The following is a 10,406-nucleotide window of genomic DNA, read 5'->3' as shown; positions in this document are numbered from 1 at the left end:
GACTTTCTCCGTTATTCTGTTATTGTTGATGTGATGTCTTCAAGCATTTTCACTATTTTGTTTGCTAGCAGGTGCTTCCACTATTGTTCTGTCTAGCCACAGATTTTGACGCTCTTGAACCCGCCCCATTCCACATCTACCATAAATGGATCTTCAAAGCCCGAAAAATTGCTGCCATAGAAAAGGAAGACGCTGTCTGTCGTCGCTGCTGGTTGGCTAACTCCAAACGTAAAACTGATTTTGTAGAAGAACCCGGTCTCCATGAAGGCGCCATGATTCTCGGATGACAACGCAATCAAAGCACAAGATACATGACAGTTACAACAAGTTCATTATCTTTTATTTCAAATTATCCTCAACGTGTACGTAATAGAATGAAAAATTAAAATACAATTATATTTAAATAATTATTTGTATTATTTTTATTAATTTATTCAAAAAATAATTAAATTTTGAAGCTAATTGGTATAAAATATTACCTATATAAAACTAAGAAAAATTTTTATTTGTATAAGAATGAGCCTAATAAATAATTATTTTATTTAATATATAATTAAGAATATTTCTTTCTTTGTTAACTGAGTTATAGTTCAAATGACATAGTCTTTATATTCACCTAAGAGTTGGTAAAAAAAAAAGAATACTTTTTTTTTATTAACTTTTTTAAACATTAATTATTTATTTTACATACAATATAGAAATAAATGAATATAATATTTATTGAGTAGACACAGTTACGTAAAAAAAATTTATTGTCATAGTATTTGAACCAAAGAAAAAAATATATTATTTTAAGAAAAACTAATAATATATTTTTAATAATATTCTTAATACAAAATAATAAATTTTAAATATTTTTTAAATAATATATATTAACTAAAATAATATAATTATCCCAAATAATATATTATAAATATAGTAAAATGACATATTTCAATAAAAAAATTGTTAATAAAAATTTTTATGAATTTTTGTTTCGCACAAAATAAAATTATTATATGTTTGTTTGCTTTTTACGTTGTATATATGTTTTTTTAATTAAATTAGTATAATACAAAATCTTTGATCATTCTGTTCATATTTAATGTTTTAATTTTGTTTCTCACAAAATAAAATTATATATATATATATAACACAAAATTTTTTATCATTGTATTTATATTTAATATTATAATTTTATTTCACATAAAACAAAATTTATTTAAATTTTATATATATATATATATAACACAAATTTTTTTAGCATTGTGTTTATATTTAATATTATAATTTTATTTCACACAAAACAAATTTTATTTAAATTTTAATATTATATACATAATATATATTTAATATTATTTTTTTTAAGATTCTAATATATCTTTTTTTCTAAATTTAGTACATGAATTTTCAATTTATTTTTTATGTATTATTTATTTTAATTTTAAAGTCCAATAATTTTTTTTACAAACATGTTGTTTTTAATATTTATATACTATTTTTTTATTTTGAACTTCAGCCCAATACCTGAGACTTATAAAAAAAAATCTAAAACTTATCAAAAAATGATTAACCTGATTAACAGGTTACCTTTTTAAATCCAGATCATTCAAATAAAATATAATAAATGAAGAGTTCAGATTTACAAATTCACAAGGTGTACAGCACTCCATACTTAGCAAGGAGCGTTTAAGGATGGGCCCATTATTACAAGTCTATTTTTTATTTTTTTAAATAAATACATGTATAAATAGATTTTAGAAATTAATTATTTAATTCTTTTATTACGATTTTTTCTATTAAATGTTTTAAACTAAGACTGACAAGATGTGTTTAATCAGTGGTAAGTAGCTACTACCTGGTCTAATATTTCTTAGAACAACTCAATAAAGTGTTTTTTACCTTTTTTTTTTAACATACTACCTTTTATATTTATGGTAATTGAAGGAATTTGAAATTAAAATTTACATGGAAAATAATATATGATTTAGGGAGAAATATTACATTGAAGATAATGTGTCAAATATGCAATGTGTTTTTTTTAATGTTATTATGCTTAATGATGTAATATTTTAAAGTCTATTATTATTAATATGTAATCTTTTTTTAATATGGTATATAATTATTAATTATGTAATTTTAATTTTTATGTTAGTTAATTTTACTCAATCTAATTAAAATTAAATTGAGACTAAATATTAGAGTGAAAAATATATATTTAATTTCAAATTATTATTTAGAATAAAATATTAAATTAGTCTCTTATATTTGGGCGTAATTCTGTTTGAGTCTTTAAAATTTAAAATGTCCTATTTGAATTCAAAAAATTTTTATTTAGTTTTAATGTACTCTCACTGTGAGGTCAAAGTTAAATAATTAACGAAATGTCTTACATGACAGTAATACAAGAATAAGGTGGATAATTTAAATAACAAGTGCAAGCTTCAGATGTATAAAATTAACTATAGATGCATCAACATATTATAAAACCAAAGAGAATGATTAATAAATATATTGATGCATTTACAGTTGATTTTATACCTCTGAAATTTATATTTGTTTTTCAAATTATCGACCTTATTCTTGCACTGCTATTATGTGGAACATTCTATTAATTATTTAATTTTGACCTCACGGTATACGTTGAAGTTAAATGAAATCTTTTTGGATTCAAATAGGGCACTTTAAATCTTAAAAACAAAAATAAAATTGCATCCAAATATAAAACACTAATTTAGTATTTACCCTATTATTTATGATATATAGTCTTTCAAATGTTGAAATGAAATTTTGTAGAATTCAAAATAAAAAATATTTTATAATATTGGGCCAAAGTGGTGTAACCCCCCAAAAAATTACCCATAAGGTGTGTATTACGCCGCTGTGAGAGGCAGCAACCGCAACTCATCAACGTTATTCGCAGAAAAATGACAATAACGCTTTGTTCTGCATGACTGACACGTACACACTCTCTCTCCCACTCAAAATTAACCTGAAACTAACTCCATCTTTCCCCATTTCTTATGAAACTAGCTCCATCTTTCATCATTTCTTCTTCTGTTTCCCTTCTCTTGAAATATCACACTCACAAAATTGAAATCTCTCACCCTATAACTACAAAGAACAAAACGGCAGAGAGATTAACTCACAAACTCAACCACTAAATACACACAAGTAAGTGTTTTATTGTTGTTTATTGTTTTTACTAGTTCGTTATTGTAATTATTTAATTTTTTAAAGCTAAAACTAGTAAAAAACACTTTATAATTAGTATTTATTTTAAGAAACCTTTTTATTTTACATAAAATATTAGAAGCTTTAATTATTATTAAATTATATTTTTAGTTATTTTAGTTTTATTTGAAATATTTAATAATAAAATTGAATTATTATTAATTTTTAGTACATATTTTTAGGATTTTGCCTGGTATTTTAATTATTTTTTAAAAAACAGAATTATTATTATTAATGCTTAGGATATATTTTTAGTAAATTCTCTTTTATTTTAATATTTAGTTAAAAAATAGTATTATTAATGATTAGCATATGTTGTTAACTAAGTTTAGTTTTACCTTAAATATTTGTTAAAAAATAATCTTATTATTAATTGTTATTGTTAATAACAATTAGTGTATATTTTTAGTAATTTTAGTTTTATTTTACATATTTATTAGAAAAAAACAGAATTATTATTAATTTTCAGCATATGTTTTTAAACATTGATTATAAAAAATTAATTACTAGTAAATAGAAAAGAGATATCATTAATTGTTTGTATATATTTTTTATTGTAGAGTTTAGAAAAGATAAAGACGGAAAAATGTGATATCTTACGTGTTGAAAATTACATTATAGAATATCTTCGATATCTTATATATGTAAGTAATTTTTGTGTTTTACTATAGTGGTTAATAATTAATAATTAATTTAATAATTATCAATTATTAGAATTTGTAGTAATTTAATAATTATTAATTATAGTTGTTACTAAATTGAGTAGCTAGTAATTAATATGAATATTAATATATATTATTAGTTATAATAGTTATTGATTGGTTATAGTTATTAATTGTTAATTATGATTTTTGTTTTTGGAGTACAATAAGAATAATAATTTAGATTACTAGTAAATATCACATAATGTTGCTTTTTGATACTATATTATTCAGTGATAAATCTAGAATCACCATGCACTAGAAGTATTTATCGTTATTTAGTCAGTTTTCTGAGATTAAGAAGTTTAGTTGGGGTTTTGCATGTCTTGTACACATGTATCGATTATTATGTATGGCATCAAGGTATGATTGCAAGGATATGTGGTCCTCCGACATTGCCCTTTGTGTGCACCTAGATACGGATGCCGTCAATAGCGTCGCTGAGTAGCAACAGATTTACCGGCGGTGAAAGACGTCGAATTCATTAGGTTAAATTACTATCAGCGGATTTACGTTTTTGACGATAAATTTGTCGGTAATAATTGGAAAAAAATAGGCGCGTAATTTAGTATCGATTTACTGTCAGATCTATTTGGTGAAAACACCGTGTTTTGGCGACCAGCAACGTTCGGTAAATTCAATGATAATTTTGCCCTAATTTCGAAGCGCAAACACTCTCCCCCTTCATTTTGAATTCGTCTCTCTCTCTCTCTCTCTTTCTATCATTCTTCTCCCACTCTCTCTCTAACCCACTCCCTCCCCGCCGCTTTGGCAGCCCTGCCGCCGCCGCCGCCTCTCTCTCTCTCTCTCTCTCTCCTTTCTTCTTCCAAACACACTCTCTCTGACCCCTACCCACCCTGTCGCTCTGTTAGTCCGGCCGCATGTCAGCCTCGCCACCACATCCTCTCCGGCAGCCCTTCTCCCTTTCATCGCCATCCAGTTCTACCAGTCGCCACTAACAGCACTGGTCACCACCAACATTCTCCCTTCCACATCTGTGTTTGCATTCTCTGGTAAATAAATTTCTGTTTTTGTTTTCATTAAATTTAGGTTTTAGTTGTTAATTAGTATTATGATTTAGTTAGAAATAATTTTTCTATTTAGTGAATTTACGTGGTTAAGATAGGATTAGATTAGGTTAATAGACTTTTATTAGTTCTAATGTTGTAATGATGTGATATTATTGTTGTTGTGCTGTTGGTTTTGAATTGAAATTAAATTTAGTAAATTAGTGATGCTCAAGCTTGAATGCATATATTTCACATAGTTCAAGTTATTTTGTTCAAATAGGCATATTGCTAAATATTTGTGAAGTTGGTTAAACTTACTTTTATAGGGTCAACTTTTGGTTAGACCAATTTTATCTGTGTAATTAAATAATTAATTTTCTATCATTCTAGTAGTTCTTTATTTTATGCATAGTGAGTGCAATTAATTATATCATATTTTCCAAGGTTCTAAGAATCGGACCGGTCATTGAACCGATCAACTGACTGGTTCAATAGTTCACTGGTTTGACTGGAGTCGAACCGTGGTTAAACCGGTTTAATTAAATATACAGTGAAATTATAAAAAAAATTCAATATACAAATCACAACATTGAATATAGCATTAAAAAAATCCAGAACCACAGAATCTAGAATCCAAAATATTCTATACAATATTCAAAATAAATAAAAAAAACTCAAGCAGATTTTGAGTGAACATCGGATTGCAAAAGAGCCTTTTGTACTTTCTGTAACAAACAAACCACACAAGCAACAATCAGCATCCATTGAAAACAAGATCATTCATTCATAACAAAATTCTATTATAGGGTTTGGACCAACAATGGGCCTGAACACACACTTTATCAATTGACATAGAAAATTATCTACCCTAGTACAAAGTATAGCAATGCTATTGCACACTAAACAAATTGAAAATTTATGTAAAACGCAAATCAAAACTCCAAATTTCTTGTACAGCATTATGTTGTTGCTAATCATTTTGTGACTGTTCCATCTAAATTGAACATAGCAGAATTGAAAACAGAACGAAATAGAAGAATAGAGCAGAGCAAAATTTTCAAATTCAACATACATCAAATTAATTCTCATATTCAACATACAACAAATTTATTTAACATTTCATTAATCATATAAAAATTGATATATTGAAGAAGAACAGAATTTAGGAATAAAAATAGAATATGAACTCAAGAAGTCAAGAACAGAAGCCCAGAATGAAAAATGAACAGAAGAACAGAAGCCAGAAACAAAATAAAAAAAGTACAAGAATATGAACAGAAGATCAGAAGTCTGGAACAAAAAATGAAAACAGCAAAAAGCCAAGAATAGAAGAAAGAGCCAGAAACCAGAACTTACCACAAGATGAAGTAGAGAACAGAAGGCCAGAAGCTCGAGCCTCGAAATAGAGAACAGAATCGTGAGCGACGACCCGCGGCAGTGAGCGACGACCCGTGGCGGTGGGCGACGACACGCGGCGGTGGGCGATTACCTGCAACGGTGACAGACTACCTGCGACAGTGACCCTCGATTCACGGTGTCGGTTCTCCTTCGTATGTAGAAGCTCCAGCCTCGAAGAGCTTAGGGTTGGGGCTTTGGGAGTGGGAGTGTTCTTGCCTTCTTGGAAGAGTTTAATTGATTAGTGATTAGGGATTTACGGTTAGCTGCAATGCGTTCTTCACTCTTCAGCGTTCTTTCTTTTTTTAAAAAAAAAAAACCAAACGACGCCGTTTTCATTGCTTGGGCGGAAAACCGATACTTGAAAAAATCAGACCGGTTCGCCCGGTTTGTCGGTTAACCATTGGTTCGGCCGGTTTTCTGACCGGTTTTTGGCAGCACAATTTTGTAGGTGGATCGGACCGGTTAGGTGACCGGTTTCTGGTTAACCCGGTTAAACCGGCCGATCCGGTCTGATTTTCAGAACAATGATATTTTCAATATGTTTTAAGAGTGAAATGACAGTAAATTAAAAAAATTCAAATATGAGATAATTTTAAATGACTTATGAATGACTTTTTATTTGCATATGGACAAAATTATATATGTAGTAATATATATTGCTAAATATTTTTGAAGTTGGAATATGTACTTACCTCTTTATTTTATTTGATTTCAACGGATAATGTATTTTTTAAACTAAGTTTAACGTAATTTATTTTGATTAAGCATTTTGAATGATGTTGTGAATATGTTTAGCATATTTTTAATTGGTATGCTCTTTGCAAACATGACGACAGGTAGAGGTGTTGTGGATCAGCCTAGTGGTCGTGGTCGTGGTAGAGAGAGGTTTCTGCCGGTACCCCTAGAAATTCTGGATCCTCTCCCTCTAATCTGACTACCCCGGTGACGTTATAGGTTGTGGGTGCATCGAAACAGCCGTTCATCATGGTGCCTAATCCTAACTACGTCCTTGCGTCAACAGCGATAGTGCTGCCTCCATCCGTTCAATAGCCCACTGTCTCGGCAACGCTACCTTCAGCGACAGACACCCGGCACCAGAATCCTCTCACGGAAGCCAACCATATAATGCCCATCCACCACCATCCATCGTACGGATGACGATTTGGCCTGATGATACAACGACGTAAGTACTACTTTAATTCTTTTATATGCTAAGAGTGTATGATAATTCGTGATTAGTGGTTCTTGATTATTGATTCTAGTTTTAGAGATTTAGGGTTGTAGGTTTGAACTACTGAAAGTATTTGATATATCCTAATTATTGATTATTGATTATAGTTTAGTGGATTTATGGATGTTGCTTCTTGATTATTGATTGTTGTTCATTGATTGTTAACAATTGGTGTTACTTAAGTTAATTGTTGATGGATAGAGTTTGTGTCGCATTCCAATTATAGATGAAGCTCTGCCTAAATTTCTAAGAAAATCTCTATATATTCTGGTTATTTGCTTCTGGTTATTTGCTTCTGAAGTTTTAATTTATATTGACATATTAGTTTGTTTGTGAATTGTTGATAGATTTGTGCCAAACAACAATGCATGTACTTAGGAGATGACCAACGTCATCAAACTGATGTACGACCATCCATGGCCGAGCTACAAGAAGATTCCCTCTGAGACCAAAGAGCGATGATTTCAAAAGTGGGGGGGGGGTAAAACTTAATATAGTCAAACCTTATTATCTAGTTTATATCTTCTATTTTGTTTAATACGATATATTTTGATTAACTAATTTTAAAGTTTCTTTGTGCAGGTGAACTTTATATGGGACAAGGAGCATGATGCCTTCATCAGGAAGATATACGACTATCAAATGGGTAGGCAACTGCAACATATTCTAAAGGTTGAACGTGGTCACTTCTTGGCTTCGCCCAGAAATCAAGAAGGCTCTGTACGTTCACTAGGAGAATGATAAAGAGTTTAGGTATTGGCATCTCACAAACAAAGCTAACAAGGCATTGGCCAGGTCGTCTAAGTATACCGGCGGCTCAACAACCTTCATGAATACTAAAACCAGGCTGGCATGTAGCTTCTCTAATTTTGTTATTAACTTAGTTATATTCTAACATATCATTAGTAAGCATCCTAACATATTGTTTCAATACAACATGTATAGTCGAAGTCGTTTGATCGCAATGCGATATTGGCGGAGACCTTTAAGTACACCCACACTTTGAAGGAGAACAAAGAGAGATTTTCTAATCAGCTATCTGTAGATCATTATGTGAGTAAACATCTAATCTTGTGATATAAAATTTTTAATTAACTGTATAGCTGTCGTCCTAATTATAATAACATGGGTTACACAGGAGTCCGACACACAGAGACTGGAGGCCACAACTCAGCAAACTCAGCAAAGTGGGAAGGACACCAGTGGCTCTGTTGCTTCAGTCGTCAATCCCGATGCAATTTGGCGAAAGCGAGACCGCCTCAGGGCCGTACAAGAACCGCATATATAGGATGGGGTCATTCTTCGCCAGTAGTCTCCGCACCTCCACATTGAGGCCATCGTCTGCCTCTGCCACTAGTCGATCCCGAGGAAGGCATTGATTTGAGGCTGCAGGTGCAGGAGCTCACTCGGAACCTTTATGAACAGGCTCGGGAGCTGAACGAGACTCGAGAGAGGTATCAAGAGATCCTCACACATGTGATGGGCACAAATGAGCTCATCTTGGAGTGGAGGGAAAAGCTAGAGCGGCTTCAGCGAATGGAGCAACAGATGGCAGTGTACGAGGCTCAGATGCATGCCAGTGGCAGTAGGACCACGGAAATGACAACGATGACTATCAGGATCTTTATTGATCAGGGCTTTGTTTTACTGTTTCATTGCATTTGATTTATTTGATTTTTAATTTATTTGAATATTTGATATTTAATATTTAATATTATATAATTAGTTTCTATTATTTATAATTTGACTACTAATTGTGTGAAAAATAAATTTAAATAAAAATTAAAATTTAAAAGAAAAAAATTTTAAAAAATTGCTTAACAATATTTTTAAAAACAATTGACATTACCGTCGGATTTACCGAGGGCATATCCGATGGTAATAGTGTGGAAAACAGGATATTGTGGCACCGTCACCGTCGAAAAAATTTGCCGGTAACCAAATGGCTTTTTGGTCAGATAATCCATTACAGAATCCGACGGTAATTACCGTCAGACGAAAAAATCCGATGGTAACTGGTTACTGGCGATGTTTATACCGTTAGATTCCTTCCGACAATAAATCCATCAGTAATTAACTTATCATTGGATTTTATTTATTTTTTCGACGATAATTCCGATAGTGTCCAGTGTTTTTCTTGTAGTGGGTTGAGTTTTATGTTTATATCCATTGATTAGGATTGGTATTCATATTGTTGTATATTGATTAGGATTGTATATGATTTTGCCATCTCTTGATTAGGATTGGCTTTCATTTTGTTGTGTATTGATTATAAGACTATATTTTTTTTTGTTGTTATCATGTAGGTGTAACAGATGACAACCGACTCACAATAAGGGTTATGACCTTATAGTTGACACGACCCATAAAAGTCGATTTAGATGGATCCCATCATATATCAAGAAAAGAGTCAAAAGAGGATTTCCAAAGTGGCTCAAAATGTGAAGAAAAGTATCTTTAAATGATTTATTATAGAGTTTAGTTAGTAGACTTGTGCAATGTAATTTTTTACGTGTTGTGTTGTTTTATAGATGACTATGTATCAATCTTCACTCTATGCACAATGTGAACTTTGAAATTAATTTTAATAAAGTCACAATAACATTATTCAATACATCCAAAACAATTGAACTACAACTGAATATAAGACTAAATAAAGTGTTGGATATAAATAAAATGGAAAACTCCCCTAATATGAGAATTACGAATTTGGAGCCGAGCCACCAGCACTAGATCTGGAACGGTACGGACAACTACTCGGCTATGACCCTCACCTCTATAAAGCCTACAATGCTTAGGACAACGGGATCATGCATATCCATCTCATTCCAGAAGAAAGACTTTTTAGGATAA

The 10,406-nt window shown here is 30.8% G+C and overlaps 2 long non-coding RNA genes across 2 annotated transcripts; both read left to right on the top strand.

Moving 5' to 3' along the window:
- Nucleotides 1–2,882: 2,882 nt before the first annotated feature.
- Nucleotides 2,883–8,029, top strand: LOC112754173 (uncharacterized). Its single transcript, XR_003178412.3, has 3 exons — nucleotides 2,883–3,153; nucleotides 7,159–7,505; nucleotides 7,901–8,029. It is a non-coding gene; the product is annotated as an uncharacterized lncRNA (long non-coding RNA).
- Nucleotides 8,030–8,110: 81 nt separating this feature from the next.
- LOC140179711 (uncharacterized) lies at nucleotides 8,111–9,303 on the top strand. Its single transcript, XR_011873521.1, has 2 exons — nucleotides 8,111–8,606; nucleotides 8,692–9,303. It is a non-coding gene; the product is annotated as an uncharacterized lncRNA (long non-coding RNA).
- The last annotated feature ends 1,103 nt before the right edge of the window (nucleotides 9,304–10,406 follow it).

Source organism: Arachis hypogaea, chromosome 16 (assembly GCF_003086295.3).
Source record: "Arachis hypogaea cultivar Tifrunner chromosome 16, arahy.Tifrunner.gnm2.J5K5, whole genome shotgun sequence".
NCBI lineage: Eukaryota > Viridiplantae > Streptophyta > Magnoliopsida > Fabales > Fabaceae > Arachis > Arachis hypogaea.
The sequence above is the reverse complement of the archived record's forward strand: the minus strand, read 5'-3'. Positions and strand labels throughout refer to the sequence as shown.